This window comes from Centruroides vittatus, unplaced genomic scaffold (assembly GCF_030686945.1).
Source record: "Centruroides vittatus isolate TY-2023 unplaced genomic scaffold, ASM3068694v2 contig_439, whole genome shotgun sequence".
In the NCBI taxonomy this organism is placed as follows: domain Eukaryota; kingdom Metazoa; phylum Arthropoda; class Arachnida; order Scorpiones; family Buthidae; genus Centruroides; species Centruroides vittatus.
The window spans coordinates 3772809-3783159 of NW_027122239.1; positions in this window are offsets into that span (position 1 = coordinate 3772809).

Genomic DNA, 10351 nt, shown 5'->3' on the forward strand with positions numbered 1-10351 from the left:
ATATATTTGATACTTATCGAATTAATAGTCGTACCGATACGTTATTAGCATTGTAGTTTCTAAAATTATTTCGTCTCGCCTCCCTTTTATTTAATGCTAAATGTTTAATAGGACGTACTAATTTGTACTTGTAACAATTTAATTTAGCGTACTTTAACGCTTTAATTGTAAAAAAAAAAAAATTAATATATACTTGTATGAAAATTATACTTTATGAGGCTTGAAGTTTATGCCTTTTTATATATTATTTATCATTTTTCCTCTAAACTTTATTAAAATTCTGTTGTGGATAATCGTGTTTTCAGAGGAAAGAAAACATTTTATTGAAGGAAAAAGTCGTGTAATTATTAATTTAAATAATAATGAATCAATGCTTCGTTATCCGCAAAGTAAAATTAATTAAAATTTCCTATAAAATAATATTTTAATCTTAATCCTTATTAATAATCATAACGTCACGAGGAAGAAACACATCCCAACAAACAATATAAATTTAAAAACACACATACACACACACACACACACACACACACACACACACACACACACTACAAGATAAACATTAAAGAATTAAGCAAAAATTAATTTTTATATAACTAAATAAACATCGAAATGCAATGTATAACTATATAAAAACTATTAAAAAAAATTAAATTGTATAAGAACAATTTATAACAAAGTAGAGAATGAAATAAATTGGAGAAAGAAAAAAAAAAGGAAAGGATCTTATTAAATTTCCTGTAAATTATTTTCTTGAGTTAAAAGGAAGAAAATCTATTAGAAAACATTTCAATTATATGATTATATGTTATGGATCTACATTATTTTTTAAATTAAAACACAATAAAATAATAATTGATAGCGATCTTTAAAGCATTTTATCAGATAGAAAATTGAAAGTCATTAAAAAAAGAGAAGCAAATCTACGTTTACAAATGTCTCCATTCTTTTTATTATTAAATACTTTTAATTGTAATTGTCACTGTTTATTATAAAACATGTTTAAAATATATATAGGCATATATGCTTAACAGTTGATTAATTTTTTTTTTAAAAAGTGCTGTTTAACTGTACTTAAAATTCATGCTGATACTCATATAGACTTGTTAGAATAGAGGAAGGACCCCTCATACTTTTCTTGTTTATTCACAAATGTAGGTCCTCACCTCTCTTCGAAAGCCATAAAAATATGCGAATAAAATAAATATAAATACATTTATGACCATTTATTATAAGATACGTTCATTTATACGACTTTTTTTTTGTGTGTAAAATAAGTGGACATATTAGGCTCTGTATCCTTTACTAAATGGTCCTTCAAAGCTTGGGTTAAAATATAAAATAACTAGAAATTAAAGCTAGAAAATAAAGAAAAAATATTTAAAAAAATAATAATTACTCTTCATCAGAATAGATTTTAAATACGTTCTGTGTGCATACAACTGCATTATTATGAAGGTTCTGCATGTAGTTAAGTGTAAAATTTAACTTTTTTTTTTTTTTAATAATTAATTTTAACCTTCAATCTTCCTGAATAATAAATATAAATCAAAGAAAGATTCTTATCGATAGATAAGTTATATAGGAAGACATTTAAATAAAAATTCGATATTCAATTTTTAAATAATAAAAGAAAATATTGATATAAAGTCAATTTATTACACTATAAATTAAATGTTTATAAATTTTTCTATAAAATAATTATGTGGGGAATTTTTTTAAAAGCTTTTAATTCAATAAATAATTGATATAGGCCTATATTTACAACAGGAGATGAAGAAAAGCACGTGTTATCTGTAGTTGTGTTCTGTATTGTTTTGTATTGATTCAAATTAAATAAATTATTTTATTATTTGAATTTTGTAAATTCCAGAATATTTTTTTCTTTTTTTTTTAATATAAAAGAGCAGAAATTTAATAAAAATTTATAAATTAAAATTAATTTTTCGTATTTTCGCATTAACTTAACCACGTGTTAAAAAACACGTGGTTAAGTTAATGCGAATAATTACACTTCGCCATTATTTAATTACGCTTAATTTAATAATAATAATAATAATAAAAAAACCTAAATTAAAAGCACTTTTATGCAATTATTATTAATGTAAACAGTGGAAATTTACATAATGAATTCCAGAAAACTAAAAAGAAGGAAGTGTTAGGGATGTGAGATAGTTACGCTATGAGCAATGTGTTGTATTAATATTGATACAGCGACTAATACAGATATAAATGATTAATTTTTGTATAAAATTATATGTTTTATGTTACGAAAACACGTTTTTATCTTTAAAAATATTCATTAAAAACTTGCCTGTAGCCTGCTTTAAACGATATTCTAAGTTAAATTTCTAGCTTCGAGGGAGGGAGGAAGGAAAGAATGATACAAATGAGGAGACAAAGATATAATAAACAAGTTTTTTTAAATTTATTATTATTGATTTCTGATTGTTTTTCATTGCTTGTAGACATATTTTAAGAAACACGTTTACATGGCTACCGATTCGAAGGTCATAAGCCCTATAGTTGATAAGAGGGTGACAAAAAACGAGTAGGCCTACAGGTATCTAATCCGCTAATATATAGTTCTTATCTGATAATGTTTTTATAGTTGGCCACATGAATTATTCATTTGTTGAATTAGCAAAACGTTTCTCTCTCCATCCATGGCACCCCAACTCTGCATATTGATACACATTTTGTGGCAATTATGCTAAAGAATCGAGGTTCTTCCAACGTAACGAGGAAGAATATTGATGTTACGAGAGAGAAATGAATGCAAAATAAGGAAAAAAAAGGAGAAGAATCTCCATTTTATATCATTTTTGTGAGAAATCCTCGTTTATTAGAACCGCATAATATATTAGTATTTAGACCACCTCAGAGCTAATAATGCTATAATTACACCTCTATAAAATATTATCCTCAAATCTGGTGTTATGACTAATTTTCATTCATCTATAGCACTTATATTAACCGACAGGTTCAACCCGAAGTCATTTATCAGTATGTACAGTACATGTCAAATTATGATACTCTGTATGAATTCTGTTTGACTAGATTTAATTTATAAGCATATTCTAGTCATGTAGAGACAGGAAGATAGATTATAATGCCATTTAGACATTTGCAATATAGTTTTAGTTCTTTTGACCTAAATTCATAAGAGAATTGTTATCATTTTACTTTAAAAGAGACGATAAAAAATTTATGAGACATCTGGATACATTTATAAGTGTTTTTATGTAGTAAAAACTATTAAAAAATTTTTTTGTAAGTAAATAATTTATTGTATATTTATAATTATTTATTATTTAGCGCATTAAATGTTTGTAGTGTAGAAATTTTAAGCGCGAAGGTGAGTTGCGAGTGATGGTGACTGGTTGGCTTGTAGATGAGGAAGATTACTGAGCGAGGTCAATGAAGAAGACTATTGACGTTATAAGAAAGAAGCGACTGTATAATAGAAAAAAATAGCCACAAGAAGCGATTATTTTTAAGTGTAGAAAGTAAGGCTTTGTAGGTTTGTGAAAGTAAAGAAGTCTTTGTGATTACTTTCTTTCGAAGATCTAAAGATACACTCCTGAAATATATGCGTTAGTGGAGCATTTTCTCTATTTATTATTATTATTATTATTCAAATGGGACCTATCTAATGAAGAAGATGGTAAATTTCTGATTTTATTTTGATATTTAATAGAATAAAACTCTCCTCTTCCGCATTTGTTTAATTGATTAAAGCAGCAGGTTAATAGTGTCCTTTCTAATAATTATTTAGCTCGAAGAACCTTTAAAGGAAACAGAAACTAATTTAAAGTATGTACACTGACTAAATATCAACATCCGTTTAAAGATGAATCAGTCTTTTCAACTGTAGCAGCGGTTAAATCGTAAAATCCATTAATTTTCGCATGGACAGCAACTATTAGCTACTCTTAACATGTTTGGAGATGGGTCTTGACGTGGAGCCAATCCCACTCGGTTCAAAATCCAGTCAGATTGACTAGCCAATGTTTCGGAACGGGGCCATAGAAGGTGAAAGATACGGATCTCCGATGTGATGGGAGAAAGGAGAAAATATACAAAAGTCCATGGCTGATAGCATCTCTAGCAAAGTCGAACAGTGTAACGGGGCGTCAAATGCCAGCCGTTATCGCAATCTAGTGCAGCCATCTGTTGCTTGACCCTACTTGTCCTTGGCCATTAAACCACTTAGTCCGATACTCCTGACCCATTGTCAAACAATGACTCCAACATGGGGTTTTGATAGTATAATACACTATTCCGCCGTTTTTCACGCCGTCTACCGAGATTTCGCGATAAACGCTTCGATAGGAAGTATTTCTCACAATCTCTAGTCCATAGTTCGAATAGTGCTTTGCGGGTGGCACCGTTCAATCTGCTTCCTTCATTCACTCCGGAGTCAGTCAATAAAGGAGCTTGCCCATAGTGAGAAATAGTCAGCAAGCCTTTTACAATCCGTGTATTTGTATACTCTATAGAATTACACTGTAACACATAGGCTGCGAAGCTGAAAAGAAAGCCCAACTTCCTTACAAGAGTGGATCGTATTGCCAGCTCCAGCTAAGAATAATCAAGCTATTTAGCTTTGTTCTCCGCTAAGTAGGTTAATGGAAATTATTACCACCTTACAAGGTCAATCAGATTTAACAATCCAGTTGATCCAGTCTTTTTTCATATCATTAGCGCTTTAGGTGCTGTCAACAACGAATGATAAAGCGTTAACACTCTCTAACGTGTAGTCTAACCAGTGCATTACACGCGTAAATAAGATGTTACTGGAAATTGCTTCTCCAACAGTGTCACTGAAAAATTGTCTAATTAGCATACACCAAATGAAATTTTCTTTCCTACTCGTTCAGACAATATCCCTTAGGCTAATATTAACTTTTCTAATGTTTCTAGGAATTTCGACTTCGCTTTAAATGACCTACACAATATTTTTACCACGTCGAGCACCAAGGAACTGCTCAAAGAATCAGGCCATCGATAGGATTAATTGTTAAACTAAGTTTTTTTCCGCCTTATTCTAATTCACACCTAGTCTCTAATGTCTTAAAGTTGTCATAAATATGCCCTTAATCTTTTGAAATTAAGGGCATTTGGCTTATAAATTTGAAAAGCAATGTGCATATTATTAAAAAAGTGCACTTACGGCTTCTGGAGCAAGTCGATTAAAAGCCGATGTCGCCTGGAAAATACGTTGCTATCATTATATAATAGTACAAAAACGTATGTTATTTATTACCTCCCCTTTACCTTAACAAGAGGGGGGTATCGTGCCAGTCGAACAACACAAACTATGTCCAACTGCGAACAGTCATGCTGCAACAAGAAGAGCATTTATGTGCTGGATTAACTCTATACACAGTACTCTCTTTGCACACAATACAGCTCTACTGTGTCGGATTGCTAGTAGGGGGCCTTCGGATGATAGATTTGACAGGAAGAAAAGAGTTGTTCCGCCTGAAAGGAGGAGCTATTGTGAATCACGATTTTTCACAGCAGGGTGTGAAGATGCCTACCTCCTACATAATCTTTTCTAAAGACGCGTTGTGTTTTTAAATGAAGTCAATGTATAAATTGGTAGGATTTACGAAGTATTGTTAGTCTCCTAATACTGTGGAATGTCAAAACTTGTTAACTTTTCATCTTTATTGCGCTGTTTTTGTATTGGCTTATGATACACGCTTGTAAATAATTCAAAATATACAGATAAATCTTTAAAGCATCCGCATTACACCTTATCTACTCGTAATAAGTATAAAAACGCAACAAATTCCGTAAATAATTATTAAAATTCGAATCTGTATCCTTTAAAACGTATTGCCGTAATGTAAATGTTACGTTGCAAAGCGTAATTGTAGATCGAGTAACGAAGTTTGCGAGGCGTTAGAGACGGAGCCAATTGATTATTTGTACGTTTATAAAGGGGGAAAGGCGTCGCAACACGAGTTAAGTAAAAGAAGAAAATTATCAACGAGTGTTCTATTCCGAACACATAAAGGATTGACATTGGCACGCAAGACACGTCTGACGACTAGATTGACATAAATTGTTAATAGAGAGTCGGTTGACAGGTAAGAGTGACGAACACAGCATATCGTGACAGTTTGCGTGTTGGCACCGACAAACGTGACACACATGCGCAAAATAATATATATAATAGCAACGACGCAAAAACCATCGCATCGTCGCCTTTCTCGTCTCCAACAATACAGAAAAATATACAGCAAAATTTTAATTAAACCTAACTCAATCATATAATGGCCTATAGGCAAAAGATAGCTTGAAAAATAAATAAATAAATATATATACATAATACAGTTCGATTCGATTGTTTAGAAATTCAATTCTGTCAAGGACGTATACATCTTTATGAATATTTACCTATTGTATGCGTCAACAAGAGATATTCATCAATCATATGACAAAAGGCTGTCCAACTATAAACAACAGATAAAGGACAGCCAGGTTTTGTTTCCTCTTAAGACAAAATTGACTTCTCAATTGTTACCTTCGTGACATGTGCGTTGAAAAGTTTGAACTGAGAATTGACACGAGTAGGAAATTTTATATAATCAATACTCCGGTTGATAATAGAATAAAGTGAACAAACTTTATTTATAGTTCTCTTCTTCGTGTTTTTCCTTTGCTCGTGGCTTCTTTAGAAAAAACATAAAAAAAAACCTATAATTACTCGCTGTAATTATGTTTATTTTCTGCGCAATTTTAGTATTAAAAATCTGTATAAATTTAAACGAAATTCGATTTAAAATATTATTTATTTTAAAAGATTTTAAACTTATTTTTTTAAGGAAAAAAAAAGGAAAATATTTTAAAATGTTTTCTATTTCCGTCAACAGATGTCGCTAGTAACTTTTACTGTTTTATATACCATCCAATAAGGAAATTAATTTATATTTAAAAATCTTTAAATTAATAAGTAAATATCTCTATTAATAAAAATGATTTCGATTTATGACTTTAATCGTAAAACATAATTTTATAAATAGAATTTAAAATAAAAACACCATGGAGATAACACGCTCGTATATATATAAAGTTGTTACGACACCAGCAAAGGAAATTTTGGGGAATTTTGATCGCATGTCTCGAAATATTCCTCGGTCGGCTGCACAAAAGAAAGTTCAAAGGTCGTACGACCTCTTAAAATTCCGCACTGGTCAATATTCGTCATGATATATTTAACAGTGATAAAAAGGCATTCTCTTCTTCATTCCAATACTCAGAATCTCACGGATATAAGGCCTCCTAATGACGTCACAAGTGACCTTAGCTTGTCGGTGAGAGCGGTCTTAGGAACGCTAGACTCTTAATTAATTTAGGCGGCTAATCTGTATAATTGAACATCAATGCGTGTAGGTCTCTCTGACCTTTGACTCTTGGCATTTTACACGAAAGTGGTTCCCCTCTCTAACGAAAGTCTAAAAAGATAATTTAACGGTATTAAAAATGTAAAGATACAGATGTTCTTTTGTAAAGTCCAATGATTCCATTGCGTGCCACCTAATGACTTCTAATATTTAGCCATTCCCGTTTTTTTTTTCTTCGGAGGAATTGTTGGATTTTCAATAGAAAAATACTAACTTGAGGAAAATCAGATGTTTTTGGTCTATGGACCTATAAACTAATTGTACGTTACAGATATTCGTTCAATTGACTACTTTTCGATTGTGGGTTGCTATTACTTTGGGAGGAATTTTTTTGTTCCCCTGTACTGTTGTTTAGTTTTTGGGAGTGTTCCGCCGGGATAAAAACGATTCAAAGAATCAGTGGGCGAATGTGACGAGTAAGAAAATTTGAGAAGTCATTAGTGGGCTCTTGAGGGGGTGGCTCTACTCTGACACGCAATGTAGGGAAACAATGCTTTTTTTTTTAGATTCTTCTTGTAGGTCTTTTCGAATTTTTTTCATTCTTTCAAACAGATCAGTGTTTTTTCTAAGAAAAATAAACAATTATAATCGTATAATGATTAGAGCAAAGCGTAGAATGCACTCTTAACTTGCTAAGGTTGTGCTTTATTTATCACGTAAGATGCACGATCTTCAGGTTTGATCATTGAAAGCCCTTCGAGTTTTTCTTTTTTCTCGTCGACTTTTTTAATATCTTGAAAAATATATCGACCAACCCACATTAAAATTAAGAGTAAAGGATGAATGTTAAAACGTGCATTATCGGGCTTGTATCTCTAAACAAAGCGGAATATTGTTTTGTTAATCATCTCACGTAGTTGGCGCATTTCTAAACGTTTTGGTAATGCCGCACAGTTAACATGATAGACTGTAGGAAGACGTGTTGAGAGTTTATGAAGTTCTTTCAATTTATAAAGTCTTGAACTTTATACCGGGCATTTTTCAGTCGTAATGCTTCTTTCGCTCTTAAATTTAAGCTTTCTACAACACAATTTACTTTATTACTTTTACTAAAATAGGGAGGGCAATTAAGTAAAAACACTTTAGGAATTTACATTAAAAAGAATTTTTAACACCATTATTCATAATTTTATACATTTTATTCATAAATTTATGTAAGTTGCAGGCACCAAATTTCTCTCAAAGGGTTGAGAAAAAAGTTTGGACAATGACATTCCAAAGACCACACATACAGGCAACTCTATCATTTCTGCGGACTTTGATTAGTTTAGACTTTTCTCATTGAAAGTCCTGCAACAAATAAACAGCCGCCCGTCTGACGCCAAAAACATTAGAAATAGCAAGATTAATGCAGGACAGCGGGGAGCCAATGTGCGGGCAATCAGCACGTCAGAAGTGTCGTTAGTAATCCCGAGACACGTAACACGTCTTTGTCCATCTGACGTCTTCAATGTTGTTGTAGTCATCCATCTCTTTCTTGCACAATCGACGAGGACAAGTTCAGCCGTGTTGAAACAATTGTTACTAGCAAGATGGCGCCTGGTCGGCACTCCGTAAGCAAACAATAATCAGATTTAATACCAACAGATAAGTGGCACTCCTCATTCATCATTTTTTCCCGTCTAGGGGATTACTTAAGTCCTACCGGGGGAGGAAACCCGTTGCTAGAGATGCCACCTGGCACCACGCCCCGCCAACTTCCGCCGTTTCTTCGTTGTAATCTTTCTTTTTTTTTTTACTGTTTTTCTGCTTTTGTCTCGGATTCGTGATTTTAGAGAATGACCCGGGTGCATCCCTCCCGTTTCTACCTTATGATTAAGTAAAATTGTTTAAATGTTACGACGTGGCTCTATCTCTTTTGTCTTTTGCGACATCACGTATCCGTTAAAAAATGAAAAAAATAAAACGGCCAATTCCTGCTATTATATAATTATTTTTTTGTAATATAATCGAAACAATAATAGTTTTTTATCCATAATTTTAATGATTCGAACACGTTACAATAGATTTTACGACTGTTAGAGAAATTTATTTAAACTAAACACGAATTGAAATGCTATTGTCGTAAGCTTTCAAGGGTCAAAATTTACTGAAAAAACGATAATAGCCGTAATGGGAAAATTTTATATATATAATAGTATTGTGAAAGGGGGTAAAAACGATTGAATATTTCATAAGGTTACAAAAGTGTTGTATTTTATTAAATTGGTTTCCGTGATAATCTTACTTATTGATGACTTTCGTGCAAATGAATTCTATCTGAAGTAAAATAGAAGCAGCTGCTACATCCAATGAATTAATAAAGAAGCAATTCGGTCACGCTTTGGGACCAATGCGAAACAAACTCAAATTTTTATTTCGTAATCAACTGTGTAGCAAATGATTTCAACTTGTAATACCGTCCTTTTAAAAACCGAAAATCATGCACTCTCTCGTGATTGATACCCAATTGCTCATGATAATAATTTCCAACCAGCATATATCTCCTTAAGCTAGAATTTAGTCTTCATAATGATAAATGATGAATATTTTATCGTATAAATGATTCATATCTACTTTATGTTTAGAAATTAAATTTTCTAACTTTAAACGCAACGAATTTTTATTTATTTATATATATTTTTTCTTCTTGAAAACTAAAGTTTTAACGAGTTGGAAACTCGAGAGGCTTTTTATAAAAGTAAAAGGTATATATTCAAAAAAGTACCTCAATCATATTTATAATCTTTCTTAACCTGTAATCTAATCATTAGAAGTCATCAACAGCGTAGACTCGTAATTACAAGTCTGTGCCATAATTCGGTACGGGATTGCATTTTTTTTAAGTTGTAAATATAGGCCTACTTTTAGATAGATTCACGATAAGAATAAGTATTATTTACATAATATTATGTAAATATATATTTACAGTAATTTAATCCTTAATCTAACTG